This window comes from Phascolarctos cinereus, unplaced genomic scaffold, assembly GCF_003287225.1.
Source record: "Phascolarctos cinereus isolate Bilbo 61053 unplaced genomic scaffold, phaCin_HiC Scaffold_5;HRSCAF=322, whole genome shotgun sequence".
Taxonomy (NCBI): domain Eukaryota; kingdom Metazoa; phylum Chordata; class Mammalia; order Diprotodontia; family Phascolarctidae; genus Phascolarctos; species Phascolarctos cinereus.
The window spans coordinates 418,490,352-418,505,132 of NW_027555958.1; the positions used below are offsets into that span (position 1 = coordinate 418,490,352).

General features: G+C 41.0%; 1 protein-coding gene and 1 long non-coding RNA gene across 10 annotated transcripts in view; one reads left to right on the forward strand and one right to left on the reverse strand.

The window, feature by feature from the left end:
* LOC110199745 (uncharacterized) overlaps positions 1 to 10,887 on the reverse strand; it is a 58,837-nt gene extending 47,950 nt beyond the window's left edge. The window contains exons 1-2 of one of the 5 annotated variants that reach the window (XR_013487375.1): positions 10,800 to 10,887; positions 10,475 to 10,499 (exon numbers count right to left, since the gene is read on the reverse strand). This is a non-coding gene — a long non-coding RNA (uncharacterized LOC110199745). Of the gene's footprint in view, positions 1 to 10,195; positions 10,756 to 10,799 lie in introns of those variants that run through there. The other 4 variants (XR_013487374.1, XR_013487372.1, XR_013487373.1 and 1 more) reach the window with 4 other exon arrangements.
* SCYL3 (SCY1 like pseudokinase 3) overlaps positions 9,068 to 14,781 on the forward strand; it is a 37,811-nt gene continuing 32,097 nt past the window's right edge. For 2 of the 5 annotated variants that reach the window (XR_013487370.1, XM_020974680.2), the window contains exon 1: positions 11,223 to 11,303. The gene's annotated coding sequence lies outside the window, so the exon portion shown is untranslated. Of the gene's footprint in view, positions 9,300 to 11,219; positions 11,304 to 11,350; positions 11,433 to 14,781 lie in introns of those variants that run through there. The other 3 variants (XM_078156504.1, XM_020974682.2, XM_020974679.2) reach the window with 3 other exon arrangements.

A 14,781-nucleotide genomic window follows, 5' to 3' on the forward strand; every position in this document is an offset into this window, starting at 1 on the left:
GCCTTAGTTCTGCTTTCCATACCTTCATCCAAGTTACAGATAAAAATATTAAACAGCATATTTGACGTAGGACAGAGCCCAGGAGCCAAACTAATACATATTATCATATAGCATGCATCCCCATCTTGTTTATGAGGATAACATAAAAGACTTTTTACTAACTCTGAGTATATACTATCTATAGCATTCTTGATTTCTAATCTAGTTACCCTATAAAAAACTGAAATGAGGTTACCATGGAAGCTCAGATGGGCACAAATGATATTGTTAAAAGAAATCCTGAAAGTATTGGTCAATCAGAAATCACAACTTCATGAAACACATGAAATTCAATTTTGTTACAAGAGAAGTGAACATGCATGTGGAACCCCTACCCAGGTGCAAGGAGTTCCCAATCCAAACTGAAGCTTGCATATTTATGAAATTGCAACAAAGGGAGGAGGAGGGACAGAGATCTCCTCCTATGTGGTAGGGGCATGGGAGGAGGAAAAGAGCAGTAGGGGTGGAGAAAGGAGTAATCCCCTCCCAAAAAGGAGGAACAAGGCAGATGGCAAAAGCCGAATTCTTTTCCCTTGGGAACTGCTAGACCAAGAAGATGGTCTGCTTATCTATAGGGGTCCCAGTTTAGTGCAGACTGACTGGCGCCTGTCCTGACTCCCAAGGAATACATTATGTCAGCTTGACACTTTCAGGGTTTCCTGCATACTCTGGGTGCAGTGTTTCTGTCAAATACGGCAACTCAGGAAGACAGGTTGAGTTGGATTCAGGGCAACATTACTGCTAAGGATTATGGGGTCTTGAACAAGAAACTGATACCTTAGTGGCATAGGTGATATTTATTACTGCTAATGATAGAAGGCTAGGGCTTCAAAAAAGAGGGTAGTTCAGGAAGTCAGTAGTTGATTAAGAACATGAAGTCTGATAAGAGGATTTAAAGATGTTGATTTCTAGTCCATGGTCTGGAGCATAGGTATGATGGGTTCTTAGTCAAGAATAAGCTTAATAAGGGCTGGGAAAAATGTATTTACCTTAAGTCTTGCAAATCTAATCAAAAATTGGGGAGAGAGAATTATAGACGTACATCCACTAAACTGAAAAAAAACATAGCTAATGTCTATAATTTAGTAGAAAGAATAGCAGTAGAGACACCTTCCGATCTGTGCAAATGTGTAAGATGCACTGTCCAAATGACGAAAAAGTAAATGGTTTCAGAAATCTACACTCAAAAGCACTAAATCTGGGGACAGCGAGGCGGCACAGTGGATGAAGCACCGGCCCTGGATTCAGGAGGACCTGAGTTCAAATCCAGCCTCAGACACACAACACTAGCTGAGTGACCCTGGGCAAGTCACTTAACCCCATTGCCCAACCCCCCCCCAAAAGCACTAAATCTGAGTTTCATACTAAGATGAATTAATGAGCCTCTAACAAAGGGACAATTTTTTTGAACATTTATAAGTTTATTTATTTGTTTTTAGCTTTCAACATTCACTTCCATAAAATTTTGAGTTCTCAATTTTCTCCCCTTCCCTCCGCTCCAACCTTCTCAAGATGGCATGCAATCTGATACAGGATATACATGTACAATCATATTAAATATATTTCCACATTAGTCACCTTGTAAAGAAGAATTAGAACCAAAGGGAAAAGCCATGAGAAAGAAGAAACAAAACCAAAAAAAAAAAAAAGAGAGAGATTGAAAATGGTATGTTTTGATCTGCATTCATACTGTATAGTTCTTTCTCTGGATGTGGACAGCATTTTCCATCATGGGTCTTTCAGAATTGTCTTAGATCCTTGTATTGCTGAGAAGAATTAAGTCTAACAAAGCTGGGCATTGCACAATGTTGCAGTTACTGTATACAATGTTCTCCTGGTTCTGCTCACTTCACTCAGCATCAGTTCATTAAAGTCTTTACAGGCTTTTCTGAAGTCTGCCTGCTCATCATTTCTTATGGAACAACAGTATTCCATTACATTCGTATAGCACAACTTGTTCAACCATTCCCCAATTGATGGGCATGCCCTCAATTTCCAATTCTTAGCTACTACAAAAAGAGCTCTCATAAATATTTTTGTACATGTGGGTCCTCTTCCCATTTTTATGATCTCTTTGTTATACAGCCCTAGAAGTGGTATTGCTGGCTCAAAGGGTGTACACAGTTTTATAGCCCTTTGTACACAGTTCCAAATTGCTCTCCAGAATGGTTGGATCAGTTCACAACTCCACCAACAATGCATTAGTGTTCCAATTTTCCCACATCTTCTCCAGCATTTATCATTTTCCTGTTTTGTCATGTTAACCAATCTGATAGGTGTGATGTGGTACCTCAGAGTTTTTTAATTTGCATTTCTCTAATCAATAGTGATTTAGAGCATTTTTTCATATGAATATAGATAACTTTAATTTCTTCACCTGAAAACTGCCTGTTCATATTCCAAAGAAACAAATTTGACCTCACCTGTATCACTGAGACTTGATGACCCATAACTCTCTAATACTTTATTCAGAAGGAATAAAGATAAAAGAGGAATTAGAATGACATCATACACTTCCATCAGGAAATCCAGGAGCCAATGCAAGGAAACATGGAGGCAAACAAGGAATTAATCAATATAATTTTTTAAAAAACACATAGAAGACAGAAACAAGGTCAGATAACAGAAGATAACTGCAAAAATGTTCCATTGTCCTGAAAGAATAGCGTCAAGAGAGCTAAAACTCTCATTGAGCTCAGGCTGAGAAAAGCTAACAAGAATAAAAAAAATATATTTTTATCTATATTAGGAGAGAGGAAGGAGAACAAAAATGGGATAGAGAACACAGAAAAGGCATTGTTACTGAGCTCTTTTTGCTTCTATTTTCTTTGCCATGGAGAATCATCTTTGGAACAGAGTAGAAAGAAAAGAATAAAACTGATTAATAGGTCACTGGAACCAAAAATAAGTAAAGCGATCCTACAAGAATTATTTGCTGTCCTCAATGAGTTCATTACCAGGCCCTAATGAACTATATCTGACAATGCTGAATGAACCTGAAAATATAAGTGCTAAACCATTAGTCAGTGATTTTTTTAAAAAATCATAAAGAATGGAAGACTTGCCATAGTGCTCAATAAAGTGAAAGATCTAAACGACTGTAGCAAGGACTCACTATTTGACAAAACTTCTGGGGAAATCTGATCAACAGTTTGACAGAAATTAGGTTCAGACTAACACTTCATACGATATACCACAATAAGCTCCAAATGACCTAAATATAAAAGGTCACATAATTTAAAAAAAATTAGAGGAACTCTGAAGAAAGTAGCTTTCACAGCTGTGAATACAGAAAGAGTTCTTTTTCTTTTTTCTTTTTGGTGAGGCAATCGGGGTTAAGTGACTTGCCCAGGGTCACACAGCTAGTGAGTGTGTCTGAGGTCATATTTGAACTCAGGTCCTCCTGATTCCAGGGCCAGTGCTCTATTCACTTTGCCACCTAGATACCCCTAAAGAAAGAGTTCTTAACCAAGGCATGCTGATGATCACAGTCGATAAAAAGTACAAGGTTGATTACATTAAATTTAAGTTTTATACAAACAAAATGTATATAAAATTGCAAGGAAATAATTAACTGGTGAAAAAAAAATCTTTGCTGCAAGTTTCTCTGATAAAGGCCTGATATCTAAGATTTATAGGGAATTGATTAAATATATAAGGACAAAAGTCATTGCTCAATAGATACTAAAAGGACCTAATAGGTAGTTCTCAAAAGAAAAATAGCAAGCTATCCATAACCATATGAAACAATGCTATAGATCACTAATAAAAAGAGAAATTCAAAGTTCAAACTCATACCTATTTAATTAGCAAAGATGACCAAGGACAACAGGTAGTAATTGGTACAATTGGTACAATCATTCTGGAAAGTAATTTTGAACTTAACACCAAAAGTCACTAAACCATGCATACCCTTTAACCTAGTAATAATACCACTACAAGACATATACACCAAATAGATTTTTTATTATAGCAGAGAATGGAAAACTAAGGAGGAGTTCATCAACTGGGGAATGGTTGAACAAGTTATGGTATATAAACATAATGTAATATTATTGTACCATGAGAAATAATGAAAGGGGTGGATTGAGAGAAACTTGGGAAGACTTGTGTGAACTGATACAGACCGAAGTGATCAGAACCAGAACAGTTTATACAATGACTACAATATTGTAAAGAAAAACAACTTTGAAAGTCTTAGAATTCTGATTAGTGACTAACCCTAATTCCAAATTCCTTAATGAAACATACTTCCCAACTCTTAACAGGTTGGTGATGGACTAAAGGTACAGAATGAGACATACTTTTTTTTGGACATGGCCAATGTGTGGCCTTGTTACTTGTATTACTTATTACTTGACTATATTAACATTTTACAAGGAAGTGAGGCTTGGGGGAAGGAGACTAAAGAAGAGAGATCTGGGGGTGGTAATTAGAGCTAGTAATAATAACAATGCCAATAGCAACAAATGAGAGGGGGGAAAAAATCAATGAACATTTAAAGAAAATACACAGGAGAAATCAGAAAGAAGGTTCAGAGTGTAACAGATAAGTGACATGGTTTTGGAATTAACATGCTGAATGAATATGTACTTTTTAAAAAAGCTGTACATAATGAGAACAAATAATTTGTTCTCATATAATCTCTTTTCTGTTCTCTATATATGGAGATGTTCATGTTTCTTGTTTGTCAAGTTCAGAATAATAATTTAGAAAACATGAAATCATTAAATACTTACTATGGACAAGGCTCTGGAATGAAAAGGAAAAAAATGAAAATCTCTGTTGTCTTTTATTAGGAGAAACAACAGGTACGTAAATAAATATATGCAAAATAAATATAATGTTAATTTGGGGGTGGGGGAAACAGCAGGAAAAGCTAGAGGGCCCAGGAAAGGTTTCCTGTAGAAAGTGGCACTTGAGCAGAGTTTGGAAGGAAATCAGATTCTTTTTTAAAGTTTGTTTAATATTTTATTATTTTTATTTTTCAAGTAACAAGTTTTAAAAGTTAATCTTTCCCTCCTACTAAGAAATAGGAGAAATCTCTCCTTTGCCCCACTCACTGAGAAAATTAAAAAAACAAACCCCCAAAACAAATCCCTCAATTCATAGCTACACAGCCTGGCAAAACAAATTCCCACATTAGCCATGTCTGAAAATGTATGTCATTTTCTGCATTTTAAGTTCATTACCTCTCCATCAGGAAGTGATGAACTTATGGTTTATCACTGAGTTAACGCTGTTAATCAGAGTTATTAAGGTTTTCAAAGTTGTTTTTCTCTATAATGTTACCATTGTATAAATTGTTCTCCTATTTCTGTTCATTTCTATCTGCATCATTTCATAAAGGTGTTCTTAGTTTCCTCTGAAATTATTCATTTCAGCATTTCTTATAGTATGGTAATATTTCATTTTATCCATATACTTCAATCTGTTTAGCCATTCCCCAGCACAATGGCACCTCCTTATTTCCCAATTTTTGGCTACCGTGAAAAGAATTGCTATAATTATTTTTTTACACATGGATGTTTTTCCGCTTTCTTTGGTTTATAGATCTAATAGTGGAATAGAGAAGGCATACATTTTAATAACATATTGGACATGGTTCCAAATTGCTAGGAAGGGAGATTCTAAAAGGTAAGAGTAAAAGTAAGAGTATATTACTGGTATGGGGGAGATGCAGAGATGAGAGATGGACTGTCATGTGAAGGATGGGAAGAAAATCATGGAGTATGGGAAAGGGAGTAATACATAACAGGATTGGAAAGGTACATTGAGTCTAGGTTGTGAAAGGCTTGAAAAACTAAGAAGAAGGGTTTATATTTGATACTAGAGGCTATGGGGAACCATTGGAGTTTATTAAGTAAAGAGGTAACATGGTCACACCTGCACTTTAGGAAAATTACTTTGTCAGCTATGTGGAGGAATAATTGATGAGGGAGAAGAGATGAGACAGGAAGGTGAATTAGGAGGCACTTAACACTTACAAAGGTACTAAGTGGCAGATCTGGGTTTCAAACTAGTTATCCGCAGCCAAAAAACCCAAAACAAAACAATTAATGCTGCTTTAAGAGACACCCACAATTTCTACTCACAATCTTATCTCTCTTTGTCTCAGACTTCCCTTCCTTGGACCTCTCTACTTTGCCCTCCTCAGAAGGGATACTGCTTCCCCTCATACTCTTTCCATACTCTTGACACTCCAGAAACCTTGTTTTTTCCAGAATACTCATTCCTAGAAACCTTCCCTTTCCTAATGCTGACCATTCTGTCTCTCAAGTCAAGTCAAGTGACACACTGCAGCAGAAAAAGGAGCCGATATGCTCTTTTGCCCCACACTATTGTTTTCATTTACTGGCCTGTCCTTTCATGTATACTCCATCTCTGTCACTGTTCAGGTACTTGTTGTGGTCACTGATTCGTGTCCAGGTCACTCTCTGTCCTTTCTCCCAGAGCTCAATGTTTGTTTCAATCTTATCTATCACAACCTCTGAACTCATCCTTAGTGCCTTCCATATCTATCCTGACGTACCAGATGGATTATCTATGGCTGATGGCCCTCCCTGTACTGCCAGAATACTATTGCTAGGGAGGGGGCAGGCAAGGACAGGAGACCCCTCTTCAAGAAGAGTTTTAGGCTAGAATTATCTCTATTTGTAACTCCCCCACACCCACCCAATATTTATGGTCTAAGGGTACGATAAGTTCAAAAGAAAGTCGTTTCCCAGACCTCACTTTACTAGATTAGCCCCACCCTACCAAATATGAGTTATACAAAAGATCATCACAAAGAGCCAATAACGAATAAATACATTTATCCAAGCAAAACAGCACACATAGTTGGAGAAGTTCTACAGATTATAGTATAACAGGAAATACACAAGAATAAAGGAGTTCTTCAGCTGAAATTTTAAAAAAAGATCTCAGCTCAAATCAGGAGAGAGAACAATCTAACACAGGAAGGTCTTCTCTCAGCAGTCTCTAGGATTACAGGGCCAGGAATTGAGAGGAGCTGGTTTCTCCACATCTTCCACTCAGAAAACAGTAGCCTGGAATTCAGTTTTTCTCAGTTGCTTTCCTAGATCTCTGAAGAATCTCAATAATTGCATTAAGTTAACTCAATAATCTCAATAACTGAATTAAATTCGTTGTTGTTGTTTGGCCTTCTTTTGAAGAGGACCATGACATCAGGGAGGTGATGCTATGACACGCAAGTGAATTGGGAGGGCTGTGCAAAGTCACCAGCCTCACTTTCTCCTCCAGAGCCATCTGGGTCCAGTGGCAGAGATATAGATCAAGATGACTGAAGGTGGCCTTGCATGCAGTGGGGGACCTTGGCCTTTTTAAACTAAGGTCTTAAATCCAGTATGAAGGCATCAGGCTCAGCCCTCAAAAGTCACATCAGAAGCCTACAAAGCCAAAGGCAAAACTGCCCCTGGAAAGAGCCCTCTTAACAATCTTCAGTTTTTGGGTTTTTTTTTTCTTCAAGGTTCAGCTCCAGCCCAGACTTTTCCATGAAACTTCCCCTGATTTTTTCCCTTCCTCTCCTCACCAAGTTGGTAATAGTCTCTTCATCCTCAAATTGATTTGGTTTATTCCTCCGAAAGAATGCAAGTTTCTTGCAGTTGGGCATCTTGCTTTTGTTTTGTATCTACAACATCTAGCATAGTGCCTTGTACGTGGCATTTAATTAGTCTATTTAACTGAAGTATATGACAGAGAAAAGAGTTCTGCTACATTCTATCCTAATAAAGGCTGTATTTGCAATAGGAAAGCCACAGAGGTAATCTATGGCTTGTGCGTGTGCCCCCCCCCCAAGATTCTACATTCATTCACAATGGGTCTGATTCTGGGAGCTTAACCTTTAAATTCCTAATTTCCCTCCTTTAAGCTTGTTATAGCCACTGAATGGATAAATTATGAAACTATAAAATTATGAAATGGGAGTAGGCAAGCTCAGTTCTTTGGGTACTTGCCAAGAAAGACTATGACTGGCAACAGGAAATGGGGCAGCAAAGACACTTTATTAAGGCACAGAGACAAGCAGTGAAAAGAGGGGAGGGATACAGAGGGAATGGATGGTGAAGGGAGGGGATGAGGAAGAGGACAGACAGGGAATATCACAACATCATGGATTAGAATTGGGAGCGCTGGGCAGCATGGATGAGATGGAGATGGAAGAGGGTGGAGTTGGAGGTCTTATTTTTACAGGGTTTTGAGGGGAACAGACTAACTCTTATCTTGGGGTTAGTTCATTAACATATCCAGACTATCTCAAAGTTATCTGTGAAACTTCAAAGTCGACATGACCATGTCATCAAAGTTATCACCACCTTTTTGATGTTCTGCTGGTCTGGAGCTGTGCAGGTCTGGATTTTGTCTGGAATTTACCTCTCACAGGACCAGAACCCTTGATAGCAGTGTCTATATGGTTTCCCCTGATTCGGCATATATTGCCAGGTTTTGGCTAAATATATCTTAAATTTTGTTAAATTATGTTCCTTTGATCTTTGGAAGAATACACAAGGGAAAAGGCAAGTGAGTCCTCAAACAGACATATTTTGAGGCATAGCCTATCAGGGAATTTGTTTTGCTGGACTATACATATTTAGGATGAGTTTTATTTTTTATTTGTTTGTTGTTGTTCAATTAGGGAGAGTAGGGTACAGTGAGAGGGAGAAATTATAAATATAAAAATAAATGTTTTCAAAAGCCCTCCAGAGTCATAAATCACCTACTTTTCCCCTTAAGCCGACTTCAAATCTGCTTCCCCAATCCTTTAAATTTGTTTTACCTTCCAATTTTTTGAGGGCTCCCCAGTCCTTTGGCAGGCAGCAGGCTGTGCAGGCCTGCTCTATTGCTTAGATGCTAGATGATTATTCTGTCCCTAATCTCAAGCCCTGTTGGAAATAACCAAGTTGTCTTCTCTAATTCTCAGTTCCACTTTCTATTTCATAGCAGTCACTAGCTAAAGATACAGACATTCACACCAGTTCCACGAGCAGGAAATCATCAGCTACAACCCTTCTGGTGGGAGGGTACACCACTGGACCTTACTGTCTCTCTGCCATTGCTTCCTAACATCTACCAAGCCTTACCATCTGCCTGGCCAGTTCCTTCCAGACTATTAGGCACTGCCATCCGACCTGCAGCTGAATCTTTCCATTCGAGTTTTCTAATTAGAATGTAAGCTCTTTGAGAGCTGGGGCTGCCTTGCTGTTCTAGCTGTATTCTCAGCACTTAGTTGTGCTTGGCACAAAGTAAGTACTTAAACGCTTTTCCATTTCATTTCTCTGCAAATTATACTCCTTAATCCCCTTTAATCATCTGAACCTGCTCTTTATTTTTCAGTCTTGTCTAAAAGAATACAAATTTTTTTTCTTCATATTGAGCTTGAATCCTTTTCTCTTCTCTTGTTCCTTCTCTCACAATCTCCTATAGAAGTTATACTTCCCCATGTACAACACTGCTTTAGAAGAGAGTGGATTTTGATAGGCATAGAGGAGGGAGGAGTGCATTCCAATGTGACAGAAGACGTACTTATGGAGATGGAGAAAACAAGCCACAAGGCATGTTTACAGAACTATGAGTAAATTCCTAATATATCCAGGGTTTGGGACCATGAATAGGTCACTTGTACTAGTCAGGAAGAAATCTAGCCCCAATCCTTCTTATGTATTACTGAGAAAAATCATTCCAAACATTAACTATCAAGCCATCTGAAACAAGAGTGGAGCGTGTTAATCTTTATTGCCAGGGCTAGGTTGTCCAATATGCCCTTAATGGTTGGACATTCATTAAACACGGAGAAAAGAAAATGGCACAAGACCCAAAATCTGAAACAAATGGAAGCCATGAAGTAGAACAGAGGAGGAAAATCTTTATGGTATGCAAGATTGAGGGTGATAGTCCATATTTGGCCAGGTCTCTCAAGAGGGTAATTATCCCCTGTCCAATCAAGTGGTCACAAAGCTGGGCCTTATATAAGAGTGTGTTGTTGTTGTTGTCCAGTCGAGTCCGCTATTTTTTAGTTTCAAAATTAAATTTCAAATTTTAAACTAAATTTCATTTTAAATTAAATTGTAAATTAAAATATTTTTGATGTGTAAAGTAAGGGAACACAATTTTGACAGTTCCCATCAAAGGATCTACTTACTATAAGCTTCCTCTTCTCTTGGAAGTAGCTGGGGGTTCCCCCAAGTACCTGAGGTCACGAGACCTGCTTCGACAGGAGGTGTCATTGACGGGTCTAGGTCGGATCTAGGATGTCACTGTGGAGGGGAAGGTATTATAGGCGAAACTGGTTCTTCTCTCTGGTTCCAAGGGATGCTTGTCCAGGGAACTTACTGAAATTTCCTTTTTTAATAGGCGAAAGTGCGCGGGATTGGATTTAAGTTCCCCGGGTCATCTGTGTGACCCCAGGCAAGTGGCTTACCTTCTCCGGGACTCAGTTTCCCCATCTGTAAAATTCAATCGAACAAGCATTTAAGAAGCCCTCGCGGGCAAGGCTTGTGCTAGGGGATCCGGGTGCCAAGACCTCTTCGGGGGATTCTGCCCGCTAAAGACAGCCCTCGGGGGGGCACGCAAGGCGTGCGGGGCTTCCGGACCGCTCGAGACTTTTAAAAACGACTTATTGTATTTATTTGAAATTCAGTACCTAGAAAAGGCCCGGGAACCTACGGTACCAGCGAGGGGCGGGGATAGGGGTGGGAGAGATGGGGGGTGGGACGACGCGGCCCCGCCCTCAGGACCCGTCTCACCTGTCGAACGCCCCGCCCGGCCGAGCGGAACTCGCGCAGCCGGGAATCGCCTACAGATGCCTGCCCGAACCCATCATAGCGGGCAAAGGGCAAAGTCCTTCGCCACTGGACTTGGATCCCGGCAGAGGAACCAATCGGAGAGGGGCAGATGCGTAACAGCACCGCCCCCTCCCGGTACGACGCGAGACGAGGCGGCCGAGCAGCCATTTTGCATTCGGGCGGAAGTAGCCGACGGAGCCCGAGCACTGGGGAAAGGCTTAGAAGTAGTAGAAGGAAAAGCCTCCGGAGATAGTTTTCTGGGCGGAGGCCTGACCAGAGTAACCGTCTCCCCCGGCCCCAGTGAGGGACAGAGCAGGACGGCACTCGTCCGAGGGCTTCCGGGCCAGCGCCGCTGTAGCGCGGTTCCTGGCGCAGCCGCCTCGCTGGTGGAGTCGGAGGGACGGAGAACGGCGTTCTGTCCCGTTTCCGGGGGCGTCTCTATGGTGTCGGCTGGACCGAACCCTGGTCAGTGGGCACGGGGGCCGCAGCCTGGCGGGGCCGGGACAAGGTCAGGGGTCACAGGGGTCGTTGGTGGCGAAGCGGAGACCGTCCGGGGCCGACACCCTCGGCCTCTTGGCGCTGCCCCCCTCGCAGGTGAGGGGGCCTTCCCGCCTCCGCCTCTCGAAGTCTAGGTCGGGGGAGAGCGCCCGGGCCGGGCCGGGGGGCGGGACGTGGACCCGACGGGCCGCGAGGGGCGCGTGCCCGGAGGCTCGGGGCGCACGTGACGGGTCCGGGGGCGGCCCCGCGGGTCGGGTCTGGGGCCGGGCGGGACCCCCGGGCTGAGCGCGGGAGCCGGAGGGCCGGGCTGGAGTGGCCCGGAGCCGCTGCCAGCCGGGCTCGTGCCCCCGCCTCCGCGGACGCGGCCGAGCCGGAAAGTTTGTGCTCGGTCATGGCTGGTGCGGGGAAGTCCCGGCGGCTCCGCGCCTCCAACCTCCTCTGCCCTCGGAGGGAGCCGGGGTGGGTTTAAACCGCCCTAGCGCGGTGTGCGGTTGTCTCCCCCCCCCCCCCCGGTCTGGTCGGTTTGGGGGTGAGTTTAGTGAAAGGACAGAGCTACGCTCCATTTGGAAAACAGAGGGACCGAAGATACAACGTGCCCATGTCCGCCGAGCGAGTGATAGAAGCCAGTGCTGTTCTAGAAACTTGGGGTCAAACGGTTTGGGAAGCGTCACAGTGGGGAAAGTGTGGGCTGCCAGGTGTCGAAGTGGATGGAGCACGGGGCCTGAGGTTGGGAAGACCTGAGTTCAGATCCGGCCTCAGGCACATACTAGCTGTGTGAGCCAGGGAGAGTCACTTAACCTGTTTGCCTTGATCCAGTGGAGAAGGAAATGGCACACTACTGCAGCCAAGAAAGCCCCAAGGATATTAATGACGTCCTGTGGTCCACGGGGTCCTGCAGAGTGGGACGGGACTGAACAGCGACAGTAACCAGTTAACTGACATACTAAAGTCGATTCAGAAATACTGCTGCTTCTCGTAGAGCAGTAGTAGATTGAGCAAATAACGTGATTAATAGAATAGTGACATACATTAAAATTACTCTCATTTAGACTTTGTCTAGTATTTTATCTAATCCTGGAGTATCTCGGAATCCCATTAATTGTATACTCTTTGATTTAAGATTTTTCCTGAAGGAGTTACTGAGTACATGTATGCTAAAGGACTGAACCTGCCCCTGCTTCATCTGCAGATAATTTCATTGTCCACTTGGTGCTACAAAGATAATTAACCCTGACAGAATTTGGCTTTGGAGTCAGGTGTACTATTATTACACCACACAAAATAATTTGAACCCAAGTTTCTGGAAGATTTTTGAATTTTTGCTTCAAAATAAAATATTTCAGAACTTATGGCTAGCATTTATGTAGCACTTTTGGGTTTGCATAGTGCTTTACAGATATGTTATTTTGTCCTTACAACAATCCTGAGAAGTAGATGTTGTTATTATCCTCATTTTGTAGATGAGGAAACTGAGGCAAGTAGAGGTTAAGTGACTTGCCCAGGTAGAATTTGAATTCTGGTCTTCCTGACTCCAGGTCCAGTGCTCTATAGAATGCTAGAACTCTCGTCTGTATTTGTTCTGAAGCTAGATTTTCACTCATTTTCTTTGTTTCTTTTGTTTTTTGTTACTGGCTTTTTCTCAACAGTGTTACTAATTCTGCTTATCAGCTTTATAACAATTTATTGAGGCCAAGAATGTAAATGAAAAAATTGTACTTTTGAGGAAGCTAGTCTGCCTGCCTTCCTTTGAAGCTAATAAACTTTGTTTTGTTTGTTTTCCTTTCTGGAGCAGTGAGAGAACTCTACTGTGGAGCTTCCATAGAAGTCCAAGGGAAATGTGCTTATATCTACAATCATTAATCTTGCCCTTTACCCACTGATATTCTAAACCAAAATGGCACACTTTAAAAAAAAAGTGCTAGTTTTCATTAACATCATCCAGACATCTCTCTAGATGGGTGTTTGTAGTATAGGATCATTATTTTTAGTTTTTTGTAGATAACATACTTTTTTTTCAACTGTGGTAACAAATAGTATTCTTTGACAATAGTATTCACAACTAGATACAGAAAAAGTTCCCCTTAGCTGTGTAGCATTTCTTGAGCTAGGATGTTTTCATCAGGCTGCTGACGTAATTAATGCTGGTTGACTTGGCAAAATATGAATATGGTTCTTGCTATCAGGCTTGTAATAAGCTTTAGTAAATGTTTGTTGATTGATTATTATCTGGCCATATAACCTAGCAAATTCTCTTTGGATCAAAGTAAATGTTGGAGTGGATGTGTTCATCATTTGGACATTCCCTCAGTTGGTACAGATTAAAATGTCTGCTTCTTTAGGATTCTTGTCCATGTCTTTTATAAGTTGTACACATAGGATCTATTCTGGGGGGGAAAGAGGGGCTGGAGCACTTGGCAGCAGCTTCCTCATTTTCCCTTGACTTCCTGATGATACTGGTGGAGCACAGAAGTTGTCTTATCTTTTTCGAGCATAATTTTTTTAATGGCATCCTTTACTAAGCTTTTTGGTTGTTTTTAATATTTTGTAGCCTTCAGGCACCTCTCCTTTGACATTTTAGCAATATTCATTTTCAGTTCCGTATCGCACAAGAAGAAAACAGAATAGAAGAATATTAGTATTAAAAAGATGAATGTTAGGTACAAGAAAAGCTTGGGGTCTTTAAAAATCAAGTCAACAAGTTCTTATTCATTCATTCATAAATTTATTTATTTATGGCAAAAACAGTCCTGCTGTCAAGTAGCTTACAGTCTAGGGAAACAATATGCTAAGGGCCATGTACCAACAAATTACAGGAAAAATAAAAGATATTCCCAGAGTGAAGGCACTAGCAGTATGTGTGTGAGTGCAGTTCCCTGAAGGCAAAATAAATATCTCCTGAGAAATGTGGACTTCTTTAAAACATACATACATACATATCTATATATATATATGTGTGTGTGTGTGTGTGTGTGTAAATATATATATATATATATATACACACACACACACACATTTATTTATTTATTTATTTGTTTGTTTATTTTAAGAGAAATTCCAAAGGGTCTTGTACAAAAAACATATTGCTTTTCAAAGACATCATTTTGTTTTTGCTGTGCCTAACTAAAGCTTTGTTAGACTGCTAAAAATCATATACAAAGAATAACACATTAAATCAATAATTATAGTTGTTTGAGTAGCTAAGTATATTTATATAGTGCCTTATGTCTTACAAAGTGCTTTACATACATATTCTCAGTTTTATCCTCATAGTAACCCATGAGGTGGTGGAAATATTATTACCCTCACTTGACAGAAGGCCTCCAAAGGGTTGGGTAGGGCCTCTGCGTACCCTTCTCTAAGGACATATAATTGCACCAGATGGGCAGCATTGGAAGAAGAAGCTTCCAAATTGATGAGGACACACATCCATTTGAGAATTGAGGAG